The sequence below is a fragment of the Panthera tigris genome, chromosome C1, assembly GCF_018350195.1.
Source record: "Panthera tigris isolate Pti1 chromosome C1, P.tigris_Pti1_mat1.1, whole genome shotgun sequence".
In the NCBI taxonomy this organism is placed as follows: domain Eukaryota; kingdom Metazoa; phylum Chordata; class Mammalia; order Carnivora; family Felidae; genus Panthera; species Panthera tigris.
Genome location: NC_056667.1, coordinates 122,300,058 through 122,321,788, shown reverse-complemented (window position 1 = coordinate 122,321,788; position 21,731 = coordinate 122,300,058). Strand labels below are relative to the sequence as shown.

At 39.4% G+C, this 21,731-nt stretch overlaps 1 long non-coding RNA gene across 2 annotated transcripts in view; it reads left to right on the top strand.

The window, feature by feature from the left end:
• The window catches only part of LOC102965678, a 165,674-nt gene extending 144,506 nt beyond the window's left edge, over positions 1 to 21,168 (top strand). Inside the window, exons 10-11 of one of the 2 annotated variants that reach the window (XR_006220639.1) lie at positions 12,661 to 12,782; positions 17,224 to 21,168. This is a non-coding gene — a long non-coding RNA (uncharacterized LOC102965678). Of the gene's footprint in view, positions 1 to 12,660; positions 14,994 to 17,223 lie in introns of those variants that run through there. The other variant, XR_006220638.1, reaches the window with a different exon arrangement.
• The last annotated feature ends 563 nt before the right edge of the window (positions 21,169 to 21,731 follow it).

The following is a 21,731-nucleotide window of genomic DNA, read 5'->3' as shown; positions in this document are numbered from 1 at the left end:
CAGAGACCTGCATTACATCCAGGTTCTTTCTGAGTCTTTTCCTTGTCTGGAAAATGGGCTTTTATGAAACCGTGTGACAGGGGCGCCTGGGTGGCGCAGTCGGTTAAGCGTCGACTTCAGCCAGGTCACGATCTCGCGGTCCGTGAGTTCGAGCCCCGCGTCAGGCTCTGGGCTGATGGCTCGGAGCCTGGAGCCTGTTTCCGATTCTGTGTCTCCCTCTCTCTCTGCCCCTCCCCTGTTCATGCTCTGTCTCTCTCTGTTCCCAAAAAAAAAAAAAAAAAAAAGTTGAAACCGTGTGACATAATGCAGGTAGAGTGTTGAACACAGTGCTGCACATAGTAGGTTCTTTGTGAGGGGGAGCTTTATTGCTATGCTGGTCCTTTCCCTCCTTTCTTCTTTTCCTCTAAAGACTCAGATCATCACCCCTTAGCTGGAGATGTTAGATTCTGCTCCTCGGACAGTCCCTGCAGCTCCAGGAGAGGGAAAAGCAACTGCTTTTACTGTCATTTGTTGCCTTGCTCCTCTCTTGGCTTTCCTTGACCTCAGTGTCCATCTCTTGGTCTCAAGAATCTTGTGACATGTGGTGTAAAGTCCTCTGGTGTCCCAGTCAGGATTCTGACAAGATTAAACAGGAATGGAGGAGAGTTTAAGGACTGTCTTGTAGACGTGCAGACAGCTCTCAGAGGTACCAGCAAGGGGTAGTGAAGAAACATTGAGCTAGCACAGTGGGGAGCTGACTAGCCCCAGGCCTGAAGGGGAGCGAGGCACAGGGTAGGAGCAGGTACCAGATGGCAGCTTCCTGCAGGTGCTATCGCCCAGAGCCTAGCCGTCCTCGGGTGAACACCTGGAACCCACCTTCCTGCCTCCCAACTTCCTGCCAGTGCCTCCAGACAGGAAGCTGGAAGGCAAGACAGGCCATTGGGTCAGTCCATCAAAAGTTAGCCTCCAGGGCAATGGACAGTGAGGGATGGAGGCTGGACCTGCAGGGGGGATGGGGGAGGGGGCGTCCGACATGTGGGAACATCTCCTCTCTCCCTGGCCACGACCCTTTCTTTAACCCAAACTCACATACGTTTTTGTTTGTTTGCTTGTTTGAAATCTATTTGACACATAACATAATGTAAGTTTAAGGTGTACAACATGTTGATTTGGTACATTTAAATATTGTAATATGATCGCCATGGTCACATTAGTTAACACCTCAATCAAATCACATAATTGGCATTTCTTTTTTGTGGTGGGAATAATTAAGATCCAGTCTCTTAGCGAGGTTGGTGGTGATAATACATCATTTCTGTCTCTATTCACTGTATTGTGCATTGGAAGTCCAGGATATACATTTTCTTAAAATGTAATTTGGGAGCAGGAAATTAAGTAGCAGAATTTTATTTGTAATTGCATTTAAGTCTGCATTTTTTATTTATATCATTTTTTACTGTAGGTCAGAAGTTAATTCTTTATTATGATACTGTGTGTGTGTGTGTGTGTGTGTGTGTGTGTGGCCAATTTTCAGGTTACTTGTGTTAAGAAAAATGGGAACAAGAGGAAACCAAGCCATCATCACACTTTCTCACAAGGTGCATTTTTTTCTACACACACATCTCTATTGAGTTTATCTAACTGCTTCCCGTTTTATGGGGATACCATTCTTGTTCTGGGGGACTTTACAGCTCAAAAAGACACTCCCTCCCCTACGTCCCCATGTGCAGGCTTATAATACCTGTGGAATCACAGATATCCGTTCAGACCTCTCTGGGGGCTGCTGGCCTGTGGGCCTCCCTCTCTGATGAGACTCCCCAGGTCTCTCCTGAAGGCTCCCTGGGTCTCAGCCCTGAAAGGCTGATGTCTGTCTCTGACCGGTGTCTAGAAGTACAATTAAGATGAAGCCTTTCAGCAGGTCAGTGGTTAAGCTGATTCTCTTCTTTACTGAAGCTCCACTTCAAAACCTGTGCTTTCAGGCAGGTGTCTGAGATTAGTCTCCACCCAGGTCAGGTTGTTAGGGCTCCTTCATTACTTACTGGCTGTTTGACCTTTATCTTTGCCTAAATATCACTTCCTCAGAGGGATCTTCCTTAATCCTCCAACCTAGGATAAAGCCTTTATGCCTGTTACCACACCCCCATATTTCCCTGTACTTTCTGTACTTGTAGTTACACTTTCTGTGTTTGACTTTTCTTATATTCGAAGTCCATGAGGGCACTGTCTGTATCTGTTTGTTCACCGCTGGCTCATGGCTGCCTTGGAGAACCCCTGTGATTTAACAAATCATTGTGCTTGCGTGACCTTGTCTTGTGGATTCTATTTGAATCCTATCAGCTGCTTCCACTGGCCACAAGCAGAATCTTTGTTTTTACCTGTATCGAAGTTGTTTCCCTAGCAAAGACCTCCCTGCTCAGTTCCCGTTTCTTATTTGTGGGTCTCTGCTCCTTCAGCTCATATACAGAGCAGACATGCTTGACAAACTCACCAACCCCATGACCCTCAGAACTTGGCTGGCCAAGGTTATGACTTCGTCACATGCTCTGGGTTTGGATGACTAGTCCTCAGGTCTCACTGCATTCCCTTGCCGGGTTGGGAGCCAAGGAGGCCCAGCAGTCCAGAACTATCTTAGCCACAGCAGATGGCTTCTCTCAGAGGTAAGCAGAGGTATTGCTTTATATGTTTGCTAGGTGGGGAAGAAAAGTAATTTCTGCCATGCCAGAGACAGTGACAAAATGATGAGCTAGTGTGCTGCCTCTTGCTCTCTTTTTGCCTGCTTTCCTGAATCTCACAGCTGCTCCGAGCTTGACATGCTCATTGGCATTCAGTTTCTCAGTATAGCATTTTATTGGAGCAGCCTCTCATCCAATAAATAGATATCTTGGATTATTTGTGATAGACTTAAAAAAAATTTTTAATGTTTATTTTTTGAGAGACAGAGACAGAGCATGAGTGGGGGAGGGGCAGAAAGAGAGGGAGACACAGAATCTGAAGCAGGCTCCAGGCTCCCAGTTGTCAGCACAGAGGCTGATGTGGGGCTTGAACTCAGGAGCCATGAGATCATGACCTGAGCTCAAGTCAGATGCTCAACTGACTGAGCCACCCAGGCACCCCTATTTGTGATAGAATTTTAATGGGCTTTTCAGATTGCCTCAACAGGGATGAAAAAAGCTGAAAATTAACTTATAAAGAATAACTGGGAAGCTAAATTTTGGGGGAGTGCTGTCCCAAAAGGATGCCCTGGCATATGGTTCCATTGTACCACTCAGCACATAGTGTTTTCATTCATGTGTGTGTTTACCTTCTCTGTAAGATTGTGAGCTCCTTGAAGGCAGGGACCATCACTTATTCATCCTTGTATTTCTAGTATTGAGAGTGGTTCTTGGTATACAGCAAGTGTTCAGTAAATGCATGCCAATTTGACTCAGATTGAACCCCCCCTCCCCATCAGATATACTCATGGATAAAATGCTGTTAAAAACCAAATGTTCTCTAAAAACATTTGCTTATCTCAGTAGGCTATATCACCATTCCTGTGTTGGATGTAGAAGACAATAAAGAAGCAGTAAATCTAACCTTTTATAGTTATAGATACCTTCGAAATGGAATAAGAGGAGATTCACACTGGGAAGCTCAGTTTTCTTTGGAGGCAAGATAAATAAGATTCTTTCTTTATGGTCTCAAACCTCCTACTTCTCTGTATGATCTCCCTATTTAAGACAGTATTGGATAAATGGCCTTACATTGTTATTTCAGATGGAATCATGTGTTTCTTGTACTTGGAGAGTTCTACCACTTCCTCTCTGCCAACCCATGTCTAGGGTCAAGACTTAGCTCAAAATCTCAGTACTCCCAGGAAATCTTTTCTGGTTCATATCAATTTGTTTCATTTATTTATTTTTCCTCCCAGGCCCCCAAGATTTAAGTACTGTGTTTATTCATTATCATTAAAAATAGTCCAGGGGCGCCTGGGTGGCTCAGTCAATTGAGCATACAACTTCGGCTCAGGTTATGATCTCACAGTTTATGGGTTCAAGCCCCATGTTGGGCTCTGTGCTGACAGCTCAGATCCTCAAGTCTGCTTTGGATTTTGTGTCTCCCTCTCTCTCTGCACCGCCCCCCCCCCAAAATAAATAAATATTAAACAAATTTTTAAAAATAGCCCATGTGCATAAACACTTTCTATATTTAGTCTTGTATTTAGATATTGTATTTAGGTGCTTCTTTGTAAGATTAGTTGCGTTTTTAATGTGTAAATATTTAATTGGTAGTACTAGTAATGTTGGTATTGTGCTGTTCTCAAGCTGCTAAAACCTTCTCTATTTCTTGGCTCCTATTTCTTCAAGGGAGCTTTTCTGTCCATCTGCTTACCCACTCATCTATGTATCCACCCACCCACCCATCCATCCATCCTTTCACCCATCCACGATCCAACAAATATACATCAGAAAGCTACTCTGTGCTACACACTGTGCTGGATGCTAGGAATATACCTACCTGTAAATAAAATGGGCAAAATTTTCCCATTTGGAATGTTGGGGAGAAGTTTTACAGAAGTTGAGCCCGGATGTTGATTTCCTGATCTCTTTCATGACCCAGGGAAGTTTGAAGTCCCTAACTCAGCACCGACCTTTAATTTGTATTTATATGAGCACCTTTGGGAAGGTCCTCCTTTCTGTAGAAGGCATCCCCATTTGTGCCCCATGCCGCACCCTCTCCCTGTGAGCTGAGTTTGCCTAGGACTTGATGAAGAAAGTTCCTAGAATAGGTGTGGTGGATAGGATGAAGAAACATCTCTGGTTATAGAGCAGGAGAAGCTTTTCCTTCAGTATTCCCAGATGGTGCTTAATATTGGTTCCCTAGGGCAGCAGTTTACAAATGTTTCAACTGAAGGAAATATTTACACTTTTAAAATTATTAGGGAAACTGAAGAGTTTTTGTTGTATGTAGGCTGTATGAAATTTACTGTTAGAAACCCAAACAGAAATTTAACATATTTATTAATTCATTAAAATAATAAATTAAGTATGACATTAAAAAACATTTTTAAAAATTAAAAATAACATTTATAAAACAAAAAAATTGTAGTGTAAGGAATGGATATAAAACTATTTTCCTTTTATGGAAATCTTTAATATCTGGCTTTATACAAGGCTCTTATTTGTGTCTGCATTCAGTCTGTGGAAGTATGTTTGAATCATATGCAGAAAATCTGGCCTCACACAGATATGTAGCTGGAAAAGAAGGAGTATTTTCATAACCTTTTCAGATTGTTGTGGATGTTCTTTGATATTACACCAAAATTCAACCAAAGGTAATTTGTTAAAGATTAGTTGCAATGTGGTATCTGAAACTCTATCAATCTGTAAATGTTGGGACACTGTCAAGCTCATGGTGATGGATACAAGTTTTCCAAAATTCTAATTTTTATTTGAAAAATCAAATTTAACTGTCAGCACCAAATACATTAATTATTTTGCTGGAAGTGTCAGGCTCACTTCATTCAGTTTTGAGAAAAGATCTGTTGGATACCCAGGTCTGAGTAATCACAGTTTGACAGTAGTTCTTTTTCTCCATGAAAAAAGTGGCCGGTTCACTTATAACTTGAACAATCACACATGTTTTTTTGTTTTTGCTTTTTGCCTGGAGACAACTGTATTATGTTGGTATATAACAGAAGCACATTATACTTACTTCCCCTCTTATTACATAAAATATTAAATAGATGTGCCTTCAGAGTTGTGACTTAATAAAATAAATAATGTTTACCTCATTATCATGGACAAGTGAAGCTGGTGGTTTTGTTTTAATGTGTGTGAATGTGGGAAAGTTTATAAAACTATTAGTTTAGTGCCCTTGCCCTGGTCTGGGCTAAAGCATTGGTAGTTCCATTCACCCTTGCTTTGGGACCCTCAGAGCAAATACTGACACAGCGGAAAGGTAAATAACGTTTCAGTGTGATTATGAAAATAGTTTTGGCCTTGAAAGCCTTGAAAGTGTCTCATTGGTTTCTTAGGGTCTACAGGATTACAGTGGACTACACTTTGAGAACAACTGTTCTAGGAAAGCAATTTCATCACTGTTAATGGGGGTAGAAAGAGTTTTATTGGGTTTAGACAACTAACCACTTTGTGCAATAAATCTTCATGGGAAAAATAATATTCTGAATTCTCAACATCTGACTTACTAAGAAACTTTGAGAGCTCACTCAATTTATAAGTTAGGGATGGACTGTATGTTAATAGTTTGCATAATGCACCTGTCTCCTAATTTACAAGATACTTAGGTTTTTGAAAGGAAGCAGGTAATGAAAGAATACTTAAATAAAATTAATTTTCTCATAAAAAGGGAAAAGAAAGAGGCAAATTTCAGTGAGTTAGATAAAAATCAAGTCAGGTACTTTGCTGCAATGCACTAATATTCTTGGTAAACATTTCTAGACAAAGTGAATATGGTAAAAAAAAATACATCTATTTAGGAAATAATAAAATTACTGAAAATATTCCATCAAATTCCCCAAGACATTTACCTACAGGCATTGTAAATTCTATTCTCCATCTTCTTCATTTACAGGAATTGTTGTAAAACAAGTTTTTCTCATACTCATTGACGGCCTAGATTTAGCATATTCTTCAGTCTTGACTGTGTTATCTCATAATGCTTTCCCACCCACCATGTTTAATGAACATCTACTAGCTATATGCCACTTTTCATATGGAATTTCATATGCAATGATAATGCCCACACAGGTAGCATTTATTGTGTAATTGGCACCTGGACTATTCTTTTATGAGTCAACCAGTAACTCTGCAGGTTTTCAGATGATGCTTGCCCACATGCAAAGCAGAGGTAACAAAAAAAGTAGAAACTTACTGCACATTTTTATTTTCTTTGGTTTTGTTTTTCTTGGAGGTAAGGAACACATTTGATAAAAGTTTCATAAAAACACATCTCATAGGTTGTATCTTCTCTATAGAACTTGAAAAAAATAGCACTGAATATTTTATCACTATTAATAAGAAAAAACATGTCCAAATTGTATTTCAGCCACTGACATATATATTTATATGCCAAATTGCTTTATATCTTATACAGTTTTTTCCATTTTTAATAATTTCATCCACATAAACATAACATACCTTCTCAGTAATTGATTATTTTAAGAATAATAATCTAATCCATAATAATCAAGTTTGATATTTTTAGGACTGAGTTTATTTACAATATATGCATACATGTAAAATGTATATTTTGTAAGAGCACATACAAGACTTCTACACTAACATGTGAGAAAGGTTACTCATGTAGACATGGGAAGAAATAAACACATAAACAAAACAAGGAAGAAGTCTTCCATAAACTACTGATAATATGACATGAACAGAGGAGTATGGTTAGCTCAACCCTTGACATCTGAAATAAAACAAATTTAATATGTTAAATAATTAGATATATTTGTAAAGATACAGAATTTCAGCCATCTGTAACTAGTCCCATATTGACTGATTGCTTTCACAAATGGAAACATGAAGAAACTACTGAGAATCCTACTGCTTTTCCTTTTCTGCCCCCACCCACATTGTTTTAAAAATTTTTTGCTGTATATATTTTTAAATACTTGCAAATGAAAAGTATAATGAACCCTTATGAGCTCATCACACTGAGATTCAATCTAGTCAAAGTTATATGACACTTGTTTTACTTTTCATTTCTCTGTATCATCCTGTAATTCTTATCTTAACATTTAACCCCTAATTCCTTCAGTATGTATCTCTAAGAATATTTGCCTTTCTCAATGTTTATGGTTAATACCCCTTGGCTATAAATGGTGAGTGCCTTTCACTGACTCTTCACCTAGGATCTTCTTTTAATGTTAATTAATGTTTTCCAGGAATGCTTGTACTTAAAAGGCAAAATACATACTCATAGTTTGAAAAACAAACATGTTCAATATTGTCTCAAGGTATCTGAGTAGGACAGCACATATGGCCCTAGGTAGGTGGATGTGGGAAAGGGGATTGGCCTGCTTCATGCTCTAAAGAGGGACATGTTGTATGAATTGTCTCTTGCACTCTGGATGCATGACCCTTCCTTCCTTTTTTCTTTATTAAAAGATTTTAAAATGTATTTTTGGCAAGTAAAAATTATATGTATTCAAGATATACAACATGATATTTTGATACATATATACCTGTGAAGTGATTGCCCCAATTAAACTTATTAATGTATCATCACCTCCTATAGGTAGCATTTTGTGTGTGTGTGTGTGTGGTTGAGAATCCTTGAGATTTACTCTCTTAGCAAATTTCAAGTATACATTATTATTAACTGTAATAATCATGCTATATATTAGGTCTCCAGAACTTATTCATCTTATAACTAAAAGTTTTTCCCTTTGGTCAATATCTCTCCTTTTCTCCCATCGTCAAGTCTTTGGGTAACCACCATTCTATTGTCTGTTACTGAGAGTTTAACATTTTTTTTTTTTTTTTAAGATTGCACACATAAATGACATCATCCTGTGATATTTACTTTTCTGTATCTAGCTTATTTCACTTAACAGAATACCCTCCAGGTTTATCTATGTTGTCACAAATGGCAAGATTTCCTTCTTTTTAAAGACTGAATAAACCCATCGTGTGTGTGTGTGTGTGTATACACATACATACATATTTTACGTTGTTTCTACACCTTGACTACTGTGAATAATGATGCAGTCAACATGAGAGTGCAGATATCTCTTTGATATAGTGATTTTATCCTTTGTATATATACTCAGAGTGGAAGTGGGATGGTTAGATCATGTGGTAGTTCTATTTTAATTTTTTGAGAAATTTCCATACTGTTTTCCTTAATGGCTGTACCAATTTACATTCCTACGAATAGTGCACAAGGGTCCTGTTTCTCCATACCCTTGTCAACACTTATCTTTTGACTCTTTGGTAATAGCCATCCTAATAGCTGTGAGGTGATATCTCATTGCAGTTTTGCTTTTCCCTGATGATTAGTGATGTTGAGCATCTTTTTATATATCTTATTTGGAAAAGTTTCTATGCAGTTCCTTTGCCAATATTTAATTGGGTTATTTTTAAAAATTTTTTAATTTTTTAATTTTTTTTTTGCTTTTGAGTTATATTTTTGCTTCTTGAATTGTATTTTGTTTGCTTTTGGTGTCATAGGCAAAGAAACCATTGCCAAACCAGTGTCAAAGAGCTTTTCTCATAGGTTTTATTCTAGAACTTTTACGGTTTCAGGTCTTATGTTGAAGTCTTGAATCCATTTTGAATTGATTTTGGGTATGTGTAAGATAAGAATCCAATTTCATTCCTTTGCATGTGGGTATCTAATTTTTCCATCACCATTTATTGAAGATAATATTTTTTCCTCACTGTATATTCCGTCTCTTTTGTCATAAATTAATTGACCATATGTGTGTGAATTTATATCTGGGCTCTATTCGGTTTCATTGGTCTATGGGTCTGTTATGTCAATACTATACTGCTTTGATTACTATAGTTTTGTAATATAGTTTTAAATCTGGAAGTATGATGATCCCAGCTTTGCTCTTCAGGCTCAATATTATTTTAGCTTGTTGGGGTCTTTTGTGGTTTCATATGCATTTTGGGATTGTTTTTTATATATCTGGAAAAATGCCATTGGAATTTTGGTAGGGATTACATTGATTCTATAGATCACTTTGGGAAGAATGGACATTTTAACAATATTCTTTCTATCTATAAATATGGGATATCTTTACATTTATTTTTATCTTCTTCAGTGTGCATTGTTGGGGGGTGGTGGGGACTGGCAGCCAGGGCCTGGTCTGACATTATGCAAACATGTAGCCAGAGAGGCTGGGGCTGGTTGCTGGGAGGGGTGATTGTCCTGTATCCTGGGGGCTGGGGTGACTCCATCAGGGATAAGGATATGGGATTGGGGAGGAACTCAGACAGGTGGAGCCTGCAAACTTGAAAGTCTATAGAGGGTTCAGCAGAGAAAGCTTTAGGACCCCCAAGACAGCTCTGCTGGCTGCTAGTTTCTTCAGTGGTGAAGGCTGGGGGTCCTCCAGAAAGCCGACCATTGAGAACACACTAGCTCTCACTATGTGGCTGATATTGGTAGTCCTTGCCCTTCTTCCTCGTTCCTGGCTGTCTCCAGATGCCTCAGCTATGTCGGTCTCTGTGTGGTGTGAAACAGAAGCATGTCCTTTGTACAGTGCCACAAAAGGCTAGAGAAGTTGGTCACTCACAGTGCTCTCCTTTTTCTGCTCTCTGGGGCCCTGAGCAGTGCTAGTCTGAAGAATGAGATAATGCAGGCAAAATGAAACTCTTCTTTCTTCCCTTTTTGTGCAGTTATTATCAGGTGCTTTATTCCATTGTGGTAGACTCTGGAGATGTTCCAGAGCTGTTTTTGTTCATGGATAGCTATCTAATTTTTCTTTGTGGGGACAGAAAGTGGTGTGTCCTACTCCTTCATCTTGGTGATGTCAACCTTTATTCTTTTTTTTTTTTTTTGAAGTTTTTGTTTAAATTCCAGTTAGTTAATATACAATGTAATATTAGTTTCAGGTGTATAATATAGTGATTCAACACTTCCATACAACACCCTGTGCTCATTACAACAAGTACACTCCTTTATCCCCATCACCTATTTCTTCCATGCCCCACCCAACCTCCTCTCTGGTAACCACCAGTTTGTTCTCTATAGTTAAGAGTCTGTTTCTTGGTTTTCCTCTCTCTGTTTTTTCCCTTTGCTCATTTGTTTTGTTTTTTAAATTCCACATATAAGTGTAATCATAGCGTATCAAAACTCCAGTGAGATATGCCCCCCCACCTGTCAGAATGGCTAAAACCAACAACACAAGAAACAACAGGCGTTGGCGAGGATGAGGAGAAAGGGGAGCCCGGTTGCACTGCTGGTGGGAATGCAAACTGGTGCAGACACTCTGGAAAGCAGTATGGAGGTTCCTCACAAAAGTTAAAAATAGAACCCTATGATCTAGCAATTGCACCGTCACTCCTTATTCTTTAAATTAAATTAAAACCAGCCAGAATTCAGCAGATCAGATTAGTTAATGAGGTTTCCAGTTTGGGATGCCATCTTTCCCTTGATTTTCTTTTAGAACTCTGGGATGGGCTGGCTAACACTGATCCAAGTAGTATGTCCACTTGCCTCTCACCCCTCTAAATTGAAGCCCACCACTTTCTGCTGCCCCATGTGTGTGGGTGAGGGCCTCAGCAGAGTCAGCCTACTGCTGTGCCTGCTCCAGGGAGCAGCTGTGGAGAAAGGGTGATCTCATTCCAGGGTGCCAGCTGTGATGAGTGGTACTCTTTTGTTTTACATGCACTGTCATTCCCAAGGCAAAGGCATGGGACTAGGGACTCTTATACTATCATGTGTTTGCGCTGTTCTGAATACAACTCACTACACAGACCCTGTCCCTTGAATCCATTCTGGACTTCCCTCTACCTAAAAGTAATTTTATTCCTGGAGCCTTGTTGGTCTTACTAGTCACTAAAGTTTGGTTGGAGAGTTTGACTGAAACTATTTCAGGTTGCTTTAACTCCTTGTCTTGGGATGCTGGGGTTGACGTGTCAACTATTTTCCTTCCAAGTGCTGTGTGTTTTATACTGAAATTAATTGCTCTTTTATAGTGAACATCTTTGAATAGTAACGACTGAGGGGGTTAATAGCCTGAGTAGGTCACATGATATTTGTTATACCCTTATCCTAGGATGCTGGCTGATTACACTTCTTCCTTTGCTATAGGTGCTTCTTTGCAGAGCAAAGAAGTTGAGTTTCTTTACATTAAAATGGACGTGAGAACACATATAAACACAAATGAATAAAATAATCCAGTACATTTTTAGAACACTTAATTAAAAATACACTAAGTGGTAGATGTATTTCTTTTCAATAACTTTACACACATAAGTATGTGTTGCCTTGGCAGTGAACTCTTTGAGATTGATTGGGGTGGTCTTCTATTTCTTTTGAATCCCCCAGGACAGCTCATGGTTAAACCCTAATAAACCATGGTGACTGGCTGCTTCTAGTGGTGAGTTTGTCACCTCTGAAAGCCAAAGTAACTCTTTGGGGACTCAGATACAATTTTGTTACTTACAACAAAGAGCTCACTGCAGAGTTCTGAAAGAGTAACTGCTTAATCTCTATGCAAGGGGTTGCTAAGCAACCTAGGAAGCTGGGTGTTGAAGGTTCAGATGCTGCAGACCTTTTTTTCCCTGTGCTGCTGCTTCACAGCCTGCATAGTTTCTGCTATCTTCTCCTAATTCCACATCTTAGGGCCCTGCTTCAGGATGCAGACTGACATCTCCACTCCATGGCTCAAGTGGACAGATCCGTCTAGCTACGTGTCTTTAAAGTTGATACATACCATCTAAATGTATTACCAATTTCTGGTTTCTATTTTTCTAACTTTCCAATGGAGATAGAGAGTATGATCCATGTTTTCTCAGGTTTCCCCAAACTAGGGGCACATTAAGATCATGAGAACAAAACCAACAGCATTTCTCTGCTTCTGCCTTCACTAGACTTACTGCAAATATACTCCTCAAATCTTACAGCTAGTTCAGGAAGTCCACAGAGGGCATTGTCTATGTGTTTGGAGCAGTGTGTTTTATGACCTTTTATTTTCTTCCATTTTCTCCTTTTTTACTCTAGGTGTTGGACTTGCAGGTTTATGACTTGCAGATGGGTCCCCTGAGGACGCTTCTGTCCTTGGCGGGGTTGATGGCCTTTGCTGTGAGGCCTGTTGTGTTCCTGGAAAGTTGTCCTGCACCCCAGTATGTATACCAAGTTTTGAAATGAGAATGCTTTGTGTTCCTTGTGAACCTATTGAATTTACACAGTTTTGTTTCAAATTTGTGGTGCATTCACATTGTTATTTAGCTCTGGAATAGTATCACATTTACCGAAGTAGAGTTTAATAACCATACCATAATACGAAAGGAACTTCATTTTTCACTTTTATCTATGAAGAACATTAATCCCCTGCAGCATTTCTGGTACTCACTCTTCAGTTCTCCTGCACTCCACACCGCCCGAGGCTTCTCCTTCACCACTTATTGCTATTACTAGACCCATCTGCCTTTACTTTCTTTGTCCCTTTTCTTTTTTTTAATACTCCTTGTTTTGTGTCTCATAAGACTTGGGACTTGTCTTTATTCTCCCCCCAGATCCAGCTTATATGTATCCATTCTTAAATCCTATAAGACAAGATAATCTTTTCTTTTGAGGGCAAAGGGTGGGTCAAGGGAGTTGGTCTGGCAATTATAGAATTCTCTTGGGTGGTGTGGAAAGGAAGAGAATGTTTGTGGCCAGGTTTGCATGAATTATGTGCTGGCCTGCTGCATGGTGATTGCTGCAGTGGTAGAGCAATGTGTAAGAGAGGTTATGAGCAAGAGCCCCGGAGTCAAAACTTGACCTTCAAACTGTCTCTACCACATATACTTATCAAGACCCTAGGCAGGTTAACTAACATCTTTGAGTTTCCTTTTCTGTAAAATGGACTCTGGTGAGCTTGAATAAGATAATTATGTAAAGTGCTCAAAAATTGTTACCTGTTACATTATTGGTTACTACCTTCTTTCTTCACATTCTGAAAGCTCTGGTCCAGTGGTGGGAACCAGCGGGAATTGATATGGAGCCAGAGGGCAGTCTGAAGAGTATAGACCCTCCTGTATTTGAACTCTCCCTTTGACCTTCCCTTTGACCACACCTGAGCTTCTGTGTGTCCTGTGTTTCTTTTCCTCAGGATGAGCTGCCTCCAGAATACTGTAGCAGAGATGCTCCTGGGAGCAGGCACTTCAGATTCCCTGCCAGCGCTGGAGATGTAGGGAATATACATATCTTTGTCATTCTGAAATTTCTTGCTGCAAGTGGGAAAAAAAGGGCAGGGGTCCTGAATCTGAGATTCTTGTTCTGGGTCCACACTGATTAAATTGGCAAAAATCACTTTTCTTTGGGTCTCAGTTTCCCAGCCTATAAAATGAGTATATAGGAATAGAATATTTATAAGATCTATCTTTAAAACAATTATACTTTTACGTATGGGAGCCACTGGATGTTGATTCCACCTTCTGTCTTACACATGGACTGTTGTTGTAGTGCCGTTGGTGAGCAGACCCTGGGGCTGGATATTAGTCAGTATGCAGACTTGCTCTTTCCTCTGAACTTCCCCTAATCCTCAGCACATCATCAGAAGAATTACGCTATGCATACATTTATGAACTATGAATCATGAACTTAGCCAAGATAACTGAAGACAACTCAGGAAATTTTTATTAAGAGAGGAATAAAAAGTAATTTGGTACAAAGCACTTTTTCTCCTGCTCCAATATTTTTCAACCTCTGTCAGTTCCACTGGGCACATAATGCACACGGAGTCCAGCCTGCAGCCCAGTGGCCTCACTCCCTTTGCTTTGTCATGGCTACTGAAAACTGGCCACTGGCGGTTCCTCATTGTGCCTCTGATTGTTACTGTGCCAGGAGTGAATAATGTACAAGTAGAATGTTTTTTTCTCCTCCAAATGGTCACAAATGGCCTGTCACAGTGTAATAATGTATGTGAGTTTTCCCATAATGGTCAGAAAAGGTAGTTTGACTTTTGCAATCAATATTTTGTTAGCTTGTAGCATTCTACCCTATTAGAGCCTTTTCTCCAGGGGATATCCTTGTCCTCTCAAAATGGATTCTCCAATTCTCCTTACCTACCCAAAGCCCCTCTGTAGCCTTCTCAGACAACTCCAGCCTACTTAGACTACACCAAACTTCTATTACTCTTAATATTATATGATTTTACACTGTAATTTATTCTTTCATTTGTGAGCCACTTTTTCCTTAGACTGTCAATTCTTTGAGTAGGAACACATCTTCTACCTCCTTGTAATGGGTAGATGGTTGGCAGTCAATAAATACCTTCTAGGTTATCAATAAACATTTGCATCCATAGTTATGGGTGGATGGATAGAACACCAAGAAGGTATATTTTTTAGTTTTTTTATGTAACCAGAAATCTCAAAAATCTCAGTGGCTTTCAGTAGTAAGCATTTATTTCTTTCTCATAAGTCTATAGTAGCCTGTGATTTGGCTGATTTAGGCTGGGCTTAGCCAGGCCAGGCTGGATTCCAAGGCTCCTGTCTGTGTTCTGTTCTCTGCATGTCTTAATTCTGGGGCCCTGTCTGAAGTGGCAGAGACTTTTCATCAACTAACATTTCTGGGTTATGTTCTCTACCCATCGATACTCAAAGCAAGTCACATGGCTCAGCTGATATCAGTGAGTTAGGGAAGTTTCTCCATCCACTGTGAGAAGAGGCACTGCAGAATTCCCTCTTTGGAAGTCAAGAACTGGGAACAAAAATGAAGCCATCATAGGATGGCTAGGTCATTGTCCTTTGATCTGGAAAAGATGCTGAAGATTATCCACTGTAGGCCCCTGCCTTCTAGTGTATAAACCTGCACTCCAAGTTGGTTCAAGGGCCAGCAGCATAAACATTACCTGAGAGCTTGTTAGAAGTGCAGAATCTCAGGTCTCACCTCAGACTTGCTAAATCATAATCTTCATTTTAAGAAAATCTTTAAGTGATTCATATACACATTGAAATTTGAAATGGTCTCAAATATCATTTTTAGAATATTTTCCTTGAAAGACTACTAGGTGTTAAATCAAGGGAAACTATTTCCAAGGTTAAATAAATTTCGGGTATTTCAAAATTTCTCAAAACTTTTGACCTTCTGAGATGGAAGGTTTTATTATTTCTTAGGGCTGCCATAACAAATAACCATAAACTGGGTGGCTAGAAACAACACAGATTTATTGTCTCACAATTCGAGAGGCCAGAAGTCCAAAATCAAGGGGTTGTCATGGTTGGTTCCTTCTGGAGGCTCTGAGGGAGAATCTATTCCATGTTCCTCTCTGAGCTTCTGGTGCTTTCTGGCAGTTTTTGGTGTTCCTTGGCTTATAGCTATATGACTCAAATCTTTGTTTATGTTGTTACATGGGCTTCTTCCCTGTATTTGTTTCTGTGTATCCTCTCCACTTCTTATAAGAACACCAGTCATTGAATTTAGAGCACACCCTATCTAGTGTGACTTATCTTAACTTAGTACTTACATCTGCTAAGACCATATTTCCAAATAAGATGAGATTCTGAGATTCTGAGTAGAAATGAATATTGGGGGGACACTATTCAATTCATTGTAGAAGTAGAAGGATATGTATGGAATGAAGCATTCCCTTAACACAATTGGTCAGGGAACCCTTTCTTCAAAGAGGAGACTTAGATGAGAAGCTAAACCATCCTAGATATATGGTTGTTGATTTTCCCCTGAGAGTTTTTTAAGAATGGAACTCCATAGGGTCCTCTTGTAGTCCATTCCAAAGTGATCCCAAGTCTCATCTGTAATTATTTATCAGAAATAAGAAACTTGGAGCCTACGGCTAAATGTGGCCTTTAGATAAATTTTGTCTGGCTATCTCATAAGATTCCATTGAGAAAGTTCCATCTTTAGAAGGGAATTTGATATGATCATGAATTTGGGAGGACTGATATTTAAAAAATGCTAAAATATGCTGGTTTCTTTGAATGAAAATCTATTAGAATTTTTCCATCAATTCATACATGAGACTATAATGATATCTAATATGAACTAAAATGACAGTATTAGGGAATGGCAAATTTGAATATCTAGCCTCCATTGTTTTTTGAAACAGAACAAATGGCTGGTTCTGAAATCAGAGAAACTGTGTTTTTGGAGCACCAAGATGTAGTATGTGGGAACCACTGAAAATATTGCTGAATTAGGAATTTCCTTGGGAATACAGGATTTAACCAAATGTGTGCATTTTTAAGAAAAATATTTTGTTGGTATAATTATAAAGTCACTTGCAATGGCAAGAAATAATGCAGACAAACCTCTGTACCCTTTATTCAGCTTCTCTTTAATGTAACATTTTGCAAAAAAAAAAAAAAAAAAGAAGCCCACTTTAGTACAATATCACAACTAAAGTATTGACTTTGATATAATCCAATAACCTTATTCAGAGCTCCCCAGTGCTACTTGTACTCTTGAGTGTATGTGTGTGTGTGTGTGTGTGTGTGTGTGTGTGTATTTAGTTCTGTAAAATTTTATCATATGAGTAGGTTGGTGTGTCCACCCCTACAGCCAAAATATAGAACAGTTTCATCACCACAAGGAGGCCTCATATTATTTTTTTTCATATAGGCATTTTGAATTTAAATTCTCCCAGCAAATTTTCCTGAGCCATCTATGCTCATGGAACCCTAGAAATTATTCTGATATAATCCAATAACCTTATTCAGAGCTTGCCAGTGCTACTTGTACTCTTGTGTATATGTGTGTGCATGTGTATGTGTGTGTGTGTGTGTGTGTTTAGTTCTGTAGAATTTTATCATATGAGTAGGTTGGTATGTCCACCCCCACACACAAAATATAGAATAGTTTCATCACCACAAGGAACCCTCATATTGTTTTTTTTTTCATACAGGCATTTTGAATTTAAATTCTCCCAGCAAATTTTCCTGAGTCATCTATGCTCATGGAACCCTAGAAATTATTCTGCTTGGAATGAACAGCCTCCCACTTGAATTGGCGGCGGGCAGTGCCAGTCAGCAGTTGTGCGACATCACAAAGTCAAACTGGACAGCAGAGGAGGCCGACTCATGCCCTTGGCCTCCTTAGCATCAGGCACTAACTAACTGAGCTAACTGGCCAAAGATAAGGACTTCAATTCAAATAACAAATTAACAGTTTCCCATAACTCCATTAATGCATGGCTGTGATCCCATGAAATTGCATCTCTGACAAACTGGCTGCACTAAAATTTACTCTATGTAAAATGATTGTGCTAATTACTTTCTCTTTATGCTCTTATAATCGGCTGGCTGGCAATAACATTTGCAATGTAGTCATGCACTAATGAGAAAAGCCATCCAATCTCATGCTGCAGGTCATTAGTAAATGGCTTGAGGGGTCAAAGGGTAACTTCCCCCTTTGGTGCAGTTGAAGAGGCTGATGGAGCAAACATCTTTTCTTTTCTTTTTAAAACTATTTTATTTTTTGAAGCCAGATTTGTTAACCAAATCTGGATATTGATAGAGTAGTGAGTTTGTCAAGGCCTTGGGCCTTTTATAAGCACTTTCAACTTTTCCCTTTTTAGAAATAGACTTCAGAAATATTGTAAAATTGGTAGTTTTTCTTAGTAATTTCCCAAATCCCATTCCATTTTTCCTCTTCTTCCCTCAGCACACACACACACACACACACACACACACACACACACACATATACACATGTAGCTTGCTCGTTTAGATCCTGACTACTTTATATTAATGATTCTCAATAGGCGTGATATTGTCTAATACAGTATGTCACTGGGCATACTTTTGGACTTCACAGTGAAAATGATATACAGCCAAGATTTCAGACATCCTGCAATGCATGAGGCAGTGATGCACATCAGTAAATTGGTCCCAGTCCACAAGTCTTTCAGATGCCCCATCAGTCATTCACACAGATGTAAAATCTGGTTACAATGGTCTGAACCTGCATACTACCTTCTTTATGCTATGAACACAAAGTATTTAAGCATGGTTTTAATGGACACTGAGTTTTCCAGGAACGTAACTGATGTTTAAATGCACAAAAGATTACATTTTGTCTTGTCTTGGAATGTGAGTTGTTCTATGTTTTGGAAACTCATATCACAATAACAATGGTTATTAAGGAATTTAAATTGCTGACTGAGCACATTTGTATTGCTCAACGTCTGGAGCCCTTGACCTCACAGTGATTCTGGGTATGGGTGCTGACTACCTTATTACATCCTATAGTTTGGTTGTGCCTGGGCAGTAAATACATTTACCAGGGGGAGGTAAGGGAGGAAGTGGGGAGAAAATACGGGGAGAATCTAGAGAGATGACTAAGGTCATATATGATTTCTTTGTGTAATATCCCACATTTTAAATAATGTTTCTAACCCTGTGGAATCCAGGGAAAAGGGTGGCTTTTTATTGACAATCAGGGAAAGATTTGGGCTTCTACATCTAGATTGACATGGGATGAAGACAAGGCAGTGTGCAGTAATGCAGGCACACATTGGCTGAAAATAATGGGGGAAAAGGAGATTTTGAGAATTTGCAAAAGCTAAAGAGAAGTTTCTAAGCTTCCATTAAGTCTTAGAATTGTGGTTTGAGTCAATCTTAACCAGATCTGAAAGGGGTGAGAAACTCTGCCTGACATCTGGGCTGTATAATAAAAGACACACTTGTAATGATGTTCTTCAAATGCATTATCAGAGATAAAGGATTGAGCTCCTTTTGACTCTTGTCCTTATACTCTTAAAGGTTTTCACTGCTTAAAAAAAAGTTTTCACTTCTGATCTCTGAAGGAGAAACTCATCAAGTAGAGTATTTCCTCAGTGTGTTAAGGTAAACCTAGGCTGCTCTCACAGAGACTTGACAATAATTTAGTGGCTTAAAAAATGTAGAAGTTGGTTTTTCTCTCATGGAATGGTCCAAGGTGGATGTGCCAGGCTGCTGGGAAGCTATGTTCCAAAGATCATTCTGAGAGGGAGTCCATGGACTTCTTTTCATCTGGTTTCTCTGACTGTCTGGTTCAATGTTCCTCAAATTTCCACATGCAGGTAGATCAGTGGTAGAGCTTGTTAATGCAGTTTCTGACTCTGGGATGGAGCCCTAGGTTCTGCGTTTCTGTTAAGTTCTGAGAATAGTAAGGCAAGAAGACCTTGTCCTGTTTACTTTTCTGAGTTTGGGTCTTTCAGCTTATACTGAGGTGGTGGCATGGAGAAGTCCACGTGCAGGTCTCAAGAACCAAGCTTGAAAGTGGCACATCACACCTCTGCTTATATTTCACCAGTTCAAAGTTGGTGATGTGGCACAGCTGCAAGGGAGCCCTGGAAATGCAGACCTAGGTGGGCAGCCATATTCTGTGACTGTGGAAGAAGAGGAGGAGGGATACTGGTGGAGAACCAGCAAATTCTGTTACATCATCTTTGCTGAGTCCTTTCTTAGCAGCCAATACCAGGGAGTCATTACACAGAGCAACTAGCCTCCATTCTCTTAGACATGGTGTCATAATGTGCTGGTTACTATTAATCGGTAGAATATGAGAGTATTGAAGTTTGAGAACACACCTAAATTTATATAGGCAAACTCATGTTGTTTCTTATAAGAATTACCCTCTCACATGTTGGTATGCCTCCTTAGTTAGAAGGAAAATGGGTGGCTTTAGAACTAGTGTGCCAGCAAAACCACACGTGAGCCTCATTGATTCATTGGACAAATGTTTGAATGCTTACTCCTTGAAAATCACTATACTTGGTGTCGGGAATGTAGCACTGAATGAGACAGGTAGAGGAGGCAATACTGGGTAGTAGTTGAGGGCATTTACTCATTAAACAGTCTACTGAGTTCAAATTCCATCTCTACCACTTAGTCTTGTGCGGGTTGGTTAACACATCTGCTTCAACTTCCTCCTCTATAAAATGATATAATAGTAGTATCTCCTTGGTTATTATAAAGATTCTATAAGATAATGTATCAGTCACTATTATTATTCTGCCTGTCCTCAAGAAGCTTACGCTTTAACATTCTTCATCATGTGTGTCCCTGCAGAAAATAAACTGAAAGTCACTGCTCTAGGAATTGTCAAGGCAGGAACCCAAGAAGTTACATGCCTCCTTTAAAGCAAAGGGTGGGAGTCATTGGATCTAAGGCCTGCTTCCACTTCCCACCACTTCCACTGAGGGAGAAGTGGCTCCTTTGGTAGGAATAGGCTACATTTACCACCAGATTTAAACTTCCTTTCTGTGATGAGATGTGAACATTTTGTCAACCTTTCACGTCACTTCAGTTTTCTTTCTGATGTTGGAGATTTTTCTATCAACCATACAGTGAGCTTACTAGTGGCTAGTGGTCTTTCATTTATTCTGTATCTCTGAAGAATTTTCTCTTATTTACAGGAGCAAAATGACCTTGACTTGCAGAAGTTTTCACATCTATTTGAGCTCAAGGCTCCTTTATGTGACCTCCTCTCACATTGCCGTAGCTCTCAGTTAGAATTCTGTACTGTGCTTTCTTTTATTTATTTATTTAAAATTTTTTCTAATGTTTTTATTTATTTTTGAGACAGAGAGATACAGAGCATGAGCAAGGGAGGGGCAGAGAGAGACACACACACAGAACCCGAAGCAGGCTCCAGGATCCGAGCTGTCAGCACAGAGCCCGATGCAGGGCTCAAACTCACAGACTGTGGGATCATGACCTGAGCCGAAGTCGGACGCTAAACCGACTGAGCCACCCAGGCGCCTACCTACTGTGCTTTCTTTTATATTAAAACTCTAGTGATTTGGAATTCTCAATTGGACAAAGGTTGCAAAATAACGCACAGTGTCATCATAGGTGGCTCTTAAATGGAATGCTTTAAAATCATATGTCAATTTTAAGGCTACTTGGTAATTTTCTGATTTATTTTTTTTAACTTACCTAGAAAAGGAGAAAAATACATACATTGGACATTATCTTTTATAAACTACATACTCTTGTGACAATCTGACAGATTCCATAGACTCCTTTTACTCTCTCTTTCTCACACACACACACACACACACACACACACACACACGTAGTAACATACATAAATTTGCATAAAAGTCCAGGAGTTTCACAGATCTCCTTAACTCCATGTACTCC